General features: G+C 36.5%; 1 protein-coding gene across 1 annotated transcript in view; it reads left to right on the forward strand.

The window, feature by feature from the left end:
* LOC122794496 overlaps positions 1–7,683 on the forward strand; it is a 613,529-nt gene extending 605,846 nt beyond the window's left edge. The window contains exon 8 of the mRNA XM_044062941.1: positions 6,163–7,683. The gene's annotated coding sequence lies outside the window, so the exon portion shown is untranslated. The remainder of the gene's footprint in view (positions 1–6,162) is intronic.
* The last annotated feature ends 222 nt before the right edge of the window (positions 7,684–7,905 follow it).

Here is a 7,905-nt window from a genome sequence, read left to right on the forward strand (position 1 = left end):
ATATATATACACTCTTTGTACAATAATTTCTTTTTTAATATCTTTTCATTTCCCCAAACACAATTGGTTTGTTCTAAAATAGTACCTTTCAGCAAAACAACATGAATGTTGTGTTTTGTTTTGAAATGTAAAGAAACTATTTTATCCTCTCTTTGATGCCTCACATCTCTTAGGTGCTCCATAAACCTAGTACAGAACATCCTTTTTGTTTCTTCAATATAAACCAGGTCACAGGGACAACGTAGAGTATATATTACCCCTTTGCTTTCACAAGTGAATACACCCCTAGTTTCAAATTTAACATTATTAATACATCCAACTGTATCAATAATGTGTGAGCACACACCACATCTGCCACACCTTAAGGTCCCCAATACTGTCAGGGGCCTTTGTACCTCTAATACCGGCATACTAAAGACTCCATGCACCAACAAATCTTTTATACTTTTGCCCTTAGTATATGAAAAGGAGGGGTGTTTTGGTAATATAGCTGCTAGAAATGTATATCTAATTTATATCTAAAATAATATCTAATTAATTCTACAATTTCTGTGCTTTTAATATTATAAACAGACACAAAATATACTGGGTCTATGCTATATTGAGTGCAGTCTATATTTTTATGATGTCCTACATCCCCTTTTCTTGTTCCTTTATGCCCCCTCAAACCATTCACAACTTTAGCTTCTGCTTCCTGCACAAATTTTGGGTCATACCCCCCCTTCTTAAAAACATATTAACTGTTTTCTTTATTTCTTGTGCCAACATATCCTTATCACTACATATTCTTTATAATCATAACAATTTCCCATAAGGGAGAGCTTTTAACACATGAGGAGGATGACAACTAATGTCATGAAGGTACTGACTGCCATCCAGAAACATCCTATGTACACCAGTTATAATACACCCATCTTCTCTTCCTTCCAAAACAAGATCCAAATATATAACTCTTGTACCCTGTTACAAATACCTCACTAAAAGAATCAGAGGCCTAAAGCAGATGCGATATAGTGACCATCTAAAAAAACTCCAGCTATACTCTGTGGCATGCTGTCTACTCAGAGGGGATCTCTGCTTAACATACAAGGCCATGTCAAACCCTGAGCTGTTGGACATGCTCCACTTAAAGAAATCCCAATCCCTCAGAGCCACACACTCCAGGGATCTAAACCTTGTCATCACAATGAACAAAACATGCTGGAGGGATAAGTTCCTGACCCAGAGACTCCCCTTACTCTGGAATAGACTGCCCATACATGTCAAGTAGATGCCTCCTTGGCTCTCTTCAAAAGGAACCTTGATGACTGGATGGGAGATAGGAAATTCACCCCGGGGATCATATCATGTCAGTCGCCCTGCTAGACAGGAGTCCAGGGAAGTAAATATTGTGGGAAGAAATATCCAGGGAATTGTTATGGCTAGGCTTGTATAGGCCCTTGGGCCGATAGCCTAGTACCAACCTATGAACCTAAACAGGCTGGACAAGATACTACTAGCTGACAAAAAGTATCTTCAGTTTTTTCTCTGAATAGCTAACAGGAGCAACTCCCTGTTGACTTATAAAGTGTTATCAGTGACATATTTTTAAATATGCAAGTCAAAAGGCAGCACAGAATATTCTACTATTCGTGCTGCAGGGCACTTGCTATCTACTCTTGACTGACCCTCAACTATTCTCCCATAGTGTAATTTAAAAGTGATGTAACACCCTTTTAACATTGACCCAGAATACCAGAGAAGGATTACAAGTCAAATACCTTCATCATGTTTAATGCTACAGATTGGCTAAGTAATTGGAATAACTGCCTTTGATGAGAAAAGCATCAGACAGCACTGGGTTCTATCGCCACACTTGGTACTCAGATTATATTCAAGTGTTTACATTGTAAGGTAAGATAACAACACTGCAACACTCCAGTGGTGGTGTTCTTCAGATGACGCATTAAAAAGTGGTCAAATTACATTGAATTATTGGCAGTTCAGATGCACATTAATGATCGCATGGCGATTATCAAAAGAAGAGTTGAGATGTTTCACGTTGTGACCTTTCTAGATTACCTTGGAAGAAGAGCAAAGATCATAGGCGCAGTAAGTGAGTTCTGTCTAGTTAACAAATGCAAATAAGTAAATCTGCTACATGCTCATGTAGTACTATTGGAATATAGGCAAAGGGAGTTGCAAATGCTGAAATAAAAAGGAGCAGAGCATATCTGGGGCACCATCTTTGCTAATGTTTGTTTCACAGAATAAGTAACTGCATCATATGAGAGCTAAATCCCGAGGTGGTGGTGCTGCAGTAGCGTTGTTGCCTCACAGTAAGACGCTGTCCAGTTCGATTCTCAGCTAGAGCGTCTTCTGCATGGAGACATGCGTGAATGGGCGTACCTTCATTGAAGGTTGTGCGTCAGAGCTGGTAACTCAGCACGTAAAAATCAACTACCAATCATTAGCGTACCGGAGTTCCGCTGTGGTGACCCCTAACCACGAAAAGCTGAAAGACACAAACAATCATATGATGTTCTGTGCATTTCTACAGTAATAAATATCATTACTGCTTTAGCGTTCAGCAAACAATTTAAGGGGGTGCATATACCACAGACATAACAGGATCTACCTAATTAACAGTTTAATTAATTAATAAGTGCTTGATACATCCTCTCATATTCCATTGTTGTGCTGCCTGGAGATTTAAAAAGGAGCTACTACTGTAGCAATAAAAATGGACCCAATTATATCTGGGTTGCATCTTTTGTCATGGGAGCCGAATATTACATGTATTTACTTGAGCAATAAGCAGTGCAGCTGATCCTCCTTAAAATCCGTTGCTTCACTTTCATGCTCCATATATTTATTTTAGTTGTTCTGCTTCAGTGTGCAAAGTGCACTCTTTTAGTGACACCACCCTCTTAGCACTAATTCAGTTTCTTTTCTCATCTATTTTCATATCTTGCTCTGAAGCTGTCCCTTAATTCTTTCCTTCAGTCCCATATTATTCTCAGGTAATGCCCGACATCTTCTTGCCTCTTTTTGACTTCTGCACTGTCCTCTAAAACAAGAGAATATTTTTAAGCCAATAGCATTTTCACTGAGTTTTTAACACTTCCATAAAGTTTTATAAAACTTTATCAAACTTATTCTATATCTAAAAATATTTATACTCTTAAATGAGAATTATCATCATCAACCCCACCTTTTTCCCATTTTGTTACTACATGGGGTCAAGATGTTGTATCAGCTTTCACCAACTCTTTTGATTCAGTGCCACTCTCCTACCTTCTTTGATAGTCATGCCTGACTGTCACAGGTCTTCACTAATGCAATCCATCCATCTCATTTGCTGTGCATCCTCCTTTCCTTCGGCCTTCCTGCACATCTGCCTAAACCACCATAATTTGATCAGCTTGACTTTCCCTGCAACTGGATCTGCTGCTTCTGCTCTGACGTCATCACTTCTACATCTTTCCCACAATGTGCATCCTAACACCTATCTCTAGCATTTCATCTCCATCACTGCTAGCTTCCTCAACTACTCTACCTTCACTGCCCAGGTCACACCATTGTTTTGTACACCTTCATGTTAAGCCTTTGTAGAATTCGACTGTCGCACACTACCCCTAACACTGTGTACCAGTAGGCTACAGCTCCTCTGATACTATCTTTGACCTCTTCATCCTTCTCTTCTTCTCAATCACTTCTCTCAGATACTTGAACCTGGTAATCTGTGCATTTATTCTCTCTTCTATCTCAATTTAAAACTTCTTCTAATTTCTCCATTTGCTGCCATGACCACTGTCTTGTCTATATTTGGTTTCATCCCACGTCTTTAATTTTTCATTTTAGACCCCTATCATTTGCTTAAGTTCATGTTCTAAGTCTGCTCATGATGCCACATTTATTTGCAAACAGCACCTTTGTTGATCTGTCCCCTCCAGCCTGTTTGCTGTGTAGTCCATCACCAGCATGAACAGCAGTGAGCTAAGAGCTGAATGCTGATGCACACTCGCTCCCACATGGTACCCATCTGTGAATTAGAACAATGTTTGTACTCATATCATTGGGTTCTTGTATACAGCCTGCACTGACTGATTGATTGATTGATTGATTGATTGATTGATTGATTGATTAAAGGAAAACTCCACCCTAGAACTAAAAAAAGTCTGTTTTTTCTACTCTATCTTTGTTTCCAGACCTATTTTAACACCTCAAATTAGTCTAAGTGCTTTATTTGTAATTTTAGCCTGTTTTCCATAACATGGCTACCAATGGGGCTTGATGTATCAATGTGATCTTGTTCTCCCTCAACCCTTTCTCTTTCCCATAATGCTTTGTATGACTCATGCCATACATAAGGAAGTAACTGTGAATTCCCATGCCATTGACATATAATGGGATCTGTGTGAGTCACTGTTATCTTCTTTACCTTCTATAAAAGGATTGCTTCTTTTCTGTCTCTGATCACCCTCATTTATGTTTGGCTCAGATCTTGTTTTACATTATACTTAGAAGTTATCCAACATAATTAGTAAAAAATTAATAAAAAATATGGATATTCTGGTAGAAAAAGAGGGCAAAATTTAAGAGGGTTAAGTTATTTCTCCCTACAGAAAAGGTAATTTTGGATTAGCAGATTTGGATGGATACATTACAACTATACAGTTAAAGCTCATATACATAACACAAGCAGAAAACTTCAAATCAAAGTGGAAAAAGATGATGTTGAAATTGGTGGGAGTTTACAAAATAAGGAGAGAGTAGGATTTTCGATGCAGCCACTTAAGGACAACAGTAACAACCGTACAAAACATGATACTTACAAATCAGCAAAAATTATTTTGAGAATTAAGCCAACACAGGAATAGACATTTTACTAATAAGGATTGCGGCAAAGAAAAACATAGAAAAAGGCAAGATGGAACTGGATTTTATTGGAGAAAATTAGCAATAGAACCAAGGTATTGAGAGCAAATAACTAGGGAAACAAATGTTATGGGTGGTATGAGAGAATCAGGAGTTTGGACTGCAGGTAGGAGACTGCCTTCTCTACCAGTAGCTCATTACAGAGTATAAGGAAAGAGAAAGGAATAGGAGAGTGTTAGATAAAAGACCAGCTCTGATTATGTTTACGTTTGAATTTAGAATAGATGCTGTGGTTAAAAAAGGGATAACTAGTAGGCCATACACTATAATGCATGAAAATTATACAAATCAATCAAAGGAGGATAGAAAAAACTGGGAAATTAGGCAATATACCATAGAACAATGGGAGAATATTTGCATGTATGCAACATATATATAATGCATGAAAAGGAAACATTTATATAGCAGCTTGTTTTGTGCCCATCTCACTGTGTAACATGTAAAGTTAATAAAATCAAGCTTGGTGAGTAGAAGGTCTGGAGGAAGTAGACAGTAGCAACTATCTATAAGAGACTGATTTAATTTTCTTTTTCTTGTGTAAATATCCATATAATCATGTTCCCACATCCTTTGTTTATATTACATTGTCTTTTCTTTGTACCCTTGCTGCTGCTATTTACAAGTGCAGAGCTTATTCAAACTTTGTTGAAAAGATTTTGAAACAATTATTCTCTTCCAGTATCTTGCCATGTCTTCATTACTCATTCCCCTGTTATCAGGTTGTTTAATTCCTATGTTACTAGTTCTGCACCAGTCATAATGTTGTTATGTCTGGCTACCATCTAGGTTGTATTGAAAGATTTTTAGTTTTTAATGGAGTCATTTTTTTTTCTTTTTTATATATAAAGGCAAAGTTTGGAAGATGTTGTTTCCAGTGTATAATCTCTCTCTTCTCTGCCTTTATTCACCACTTTCACCAAATTTTCTAAAATGACCTCTTCAAATTAGACAACATATATCTGCATATATTACAATGGTAAACCAAAATAAGAAACATAAGAAAAAATAGTAGACACACTGCACCAAAATGTATAATAAAGTTATTGGTCACTTAACATTACATGTTAGATGTGCTACTGTTACATTAATTTTAAAAGGATTGGGTACAAATATTAAACAGGATTTTTTTTGTTATTCTAATTATAAAAATATGCATATCTATTTTTTTTTTTTTTTTTTAATTCTTGCAGTTCAGGAGCCAGAATCTTTCTGATAAGTTTGTCATTTTTTTTCTATGTACAGATGAGAATTAAGGTGACAGTTACTGCCAGATTCAGCCTGTGTCACAACTGGATATGAGCATGAAATCAGTGCAAGATATGACTGGATAGCAGCCAATGTATTGAATGGATGACTACTGCAAGAATCTGATGTCCAGCCTGTGCAATATTTGATCCCTGAGAATTACCTGAATATGATACCTGGCTACCAGTTAGAGGGACACAGCCTCAGATCACAAGTCTGTTAGAATCCACAAATTTCATTTTGTTTACAACACCCATATATTCTTTTCAACCCACCGCATATATACAATGGAGTAATCAACCAATTACTAATAGTGCTGTAATTTTGTACAAAACAGTATCACTTTGATATCCCACAGTACAAAGGATTTGAAAACGGTAGAAATGGAACATTCTGATTTTACCACATCGTGCCAGCAGATGGCTACTTGTCACTATATTTTTTATTATTTTTTTTATTTTAATGAAGGGTAAAGAAATAGGAAATATGAATTAAGATGAAATCTAAGGCAATAAAATAGAACAATGCATTTATATGCATACAAAGTTCAATAAATATATAAGTAATTAATTAAATATATTATAACCAAGTGTCAAATTCACATGTGGAGCACAGTTTCAGTAAGTTTCATACTTGCTGTAAATCTTAATAAGCAATAACTAGAAGGTTTAAGTTAGACCCAGCCTAACTATAGTGCCTGTGCATTTTGAAGTCTAGATGAAATCTGAAGTGTGGCACGTTCTATGATGCCTGTATATTGCAGTATATTGTTGTGTTCTCCAGAAACAGGTACAATTTCCTGTTTCCTCAGCAGAGAAGTAAGCCTCCTGGAAATCATTTGCTGTAAATAAAACCATTTAAAGTTTGATTGAGGTAGAATAGGTGGGAGTGATTAGCTAATAATGATTAGTGTGTGATCCAAAGGCCAAAACAGGAAGGTCACACTGCATTTTCAGGAACAGAATTTGTCAAAAGAACACTCAAAGAAAAATACAGTGAAAGTGTTTTATGTTGCATACTACACTCCTTCCACATCTAGACACCCCATGAAAGACCCTTGGCCTTTTCTAATATAAACAACTTCAAGTTCATTACATCTTGGAGTAAAGAGCTTGACACTTGATAGACAAATCTAGAGATGTGTTTACATCAATTCAGGCTTAATTAAACAGGTTCGTCTTTTACACAGTGAAAACAGTTAACTCCTGATTCATCCTCTTGTGAGAAGAGCCTTCTGAAATATAATTAAGTGCTGGCTCCAGCTATTACTGAAGAACTCTAAAAATGGAAAATTATTCAAGTTGCCTCATAGCCACTTGTCTTTTGTGAGTCACATCTGTTCATCTGTTGTATTACAGCTGAGCGTTCATGAGAACCTGTGTGTGGAGAGGATGAATGCAAGAAAAAGTTCCATGCACAAGTACTTAGTGAGCATAGCACTCAACCTTCCAACTCCAAAATGAAGAACACTAGCATCGGCTTACTAACAACTTCAACTAGGAAGGTCAGAGTATAGTTAAAATATGTTGGTTTTACTTAAAAAAAAATCTTGTAATGAATTAATATGATTAATTTCTATTTACCATGGATATCAGTTAAAAATTTCCTAACAATAAATGTGTGACAGACCCTTTCAATGAGGAACTTCAATGGACATGAACTTTTTAAGACCCCCCAATTGAGGTAAGTTTCTCATAATGAAGTACATTTGAGAGGTATGCTAGTGAGATAAGTTGTATT

This window comes from Protopterus annectens, chromosome 2.part1 (assembly GCF_019279795.1).
Source record: "Protopterus annectens isolate FY-2018-M chromosome 2.part1, PAN1.0, whole genome shotgun sequence".
Lineage (NCBI taxonomy): Eukaryota > Metazoa > Chordata > Ceratodontiformes > Protopteridae > Protopterus > Protopterus annectens.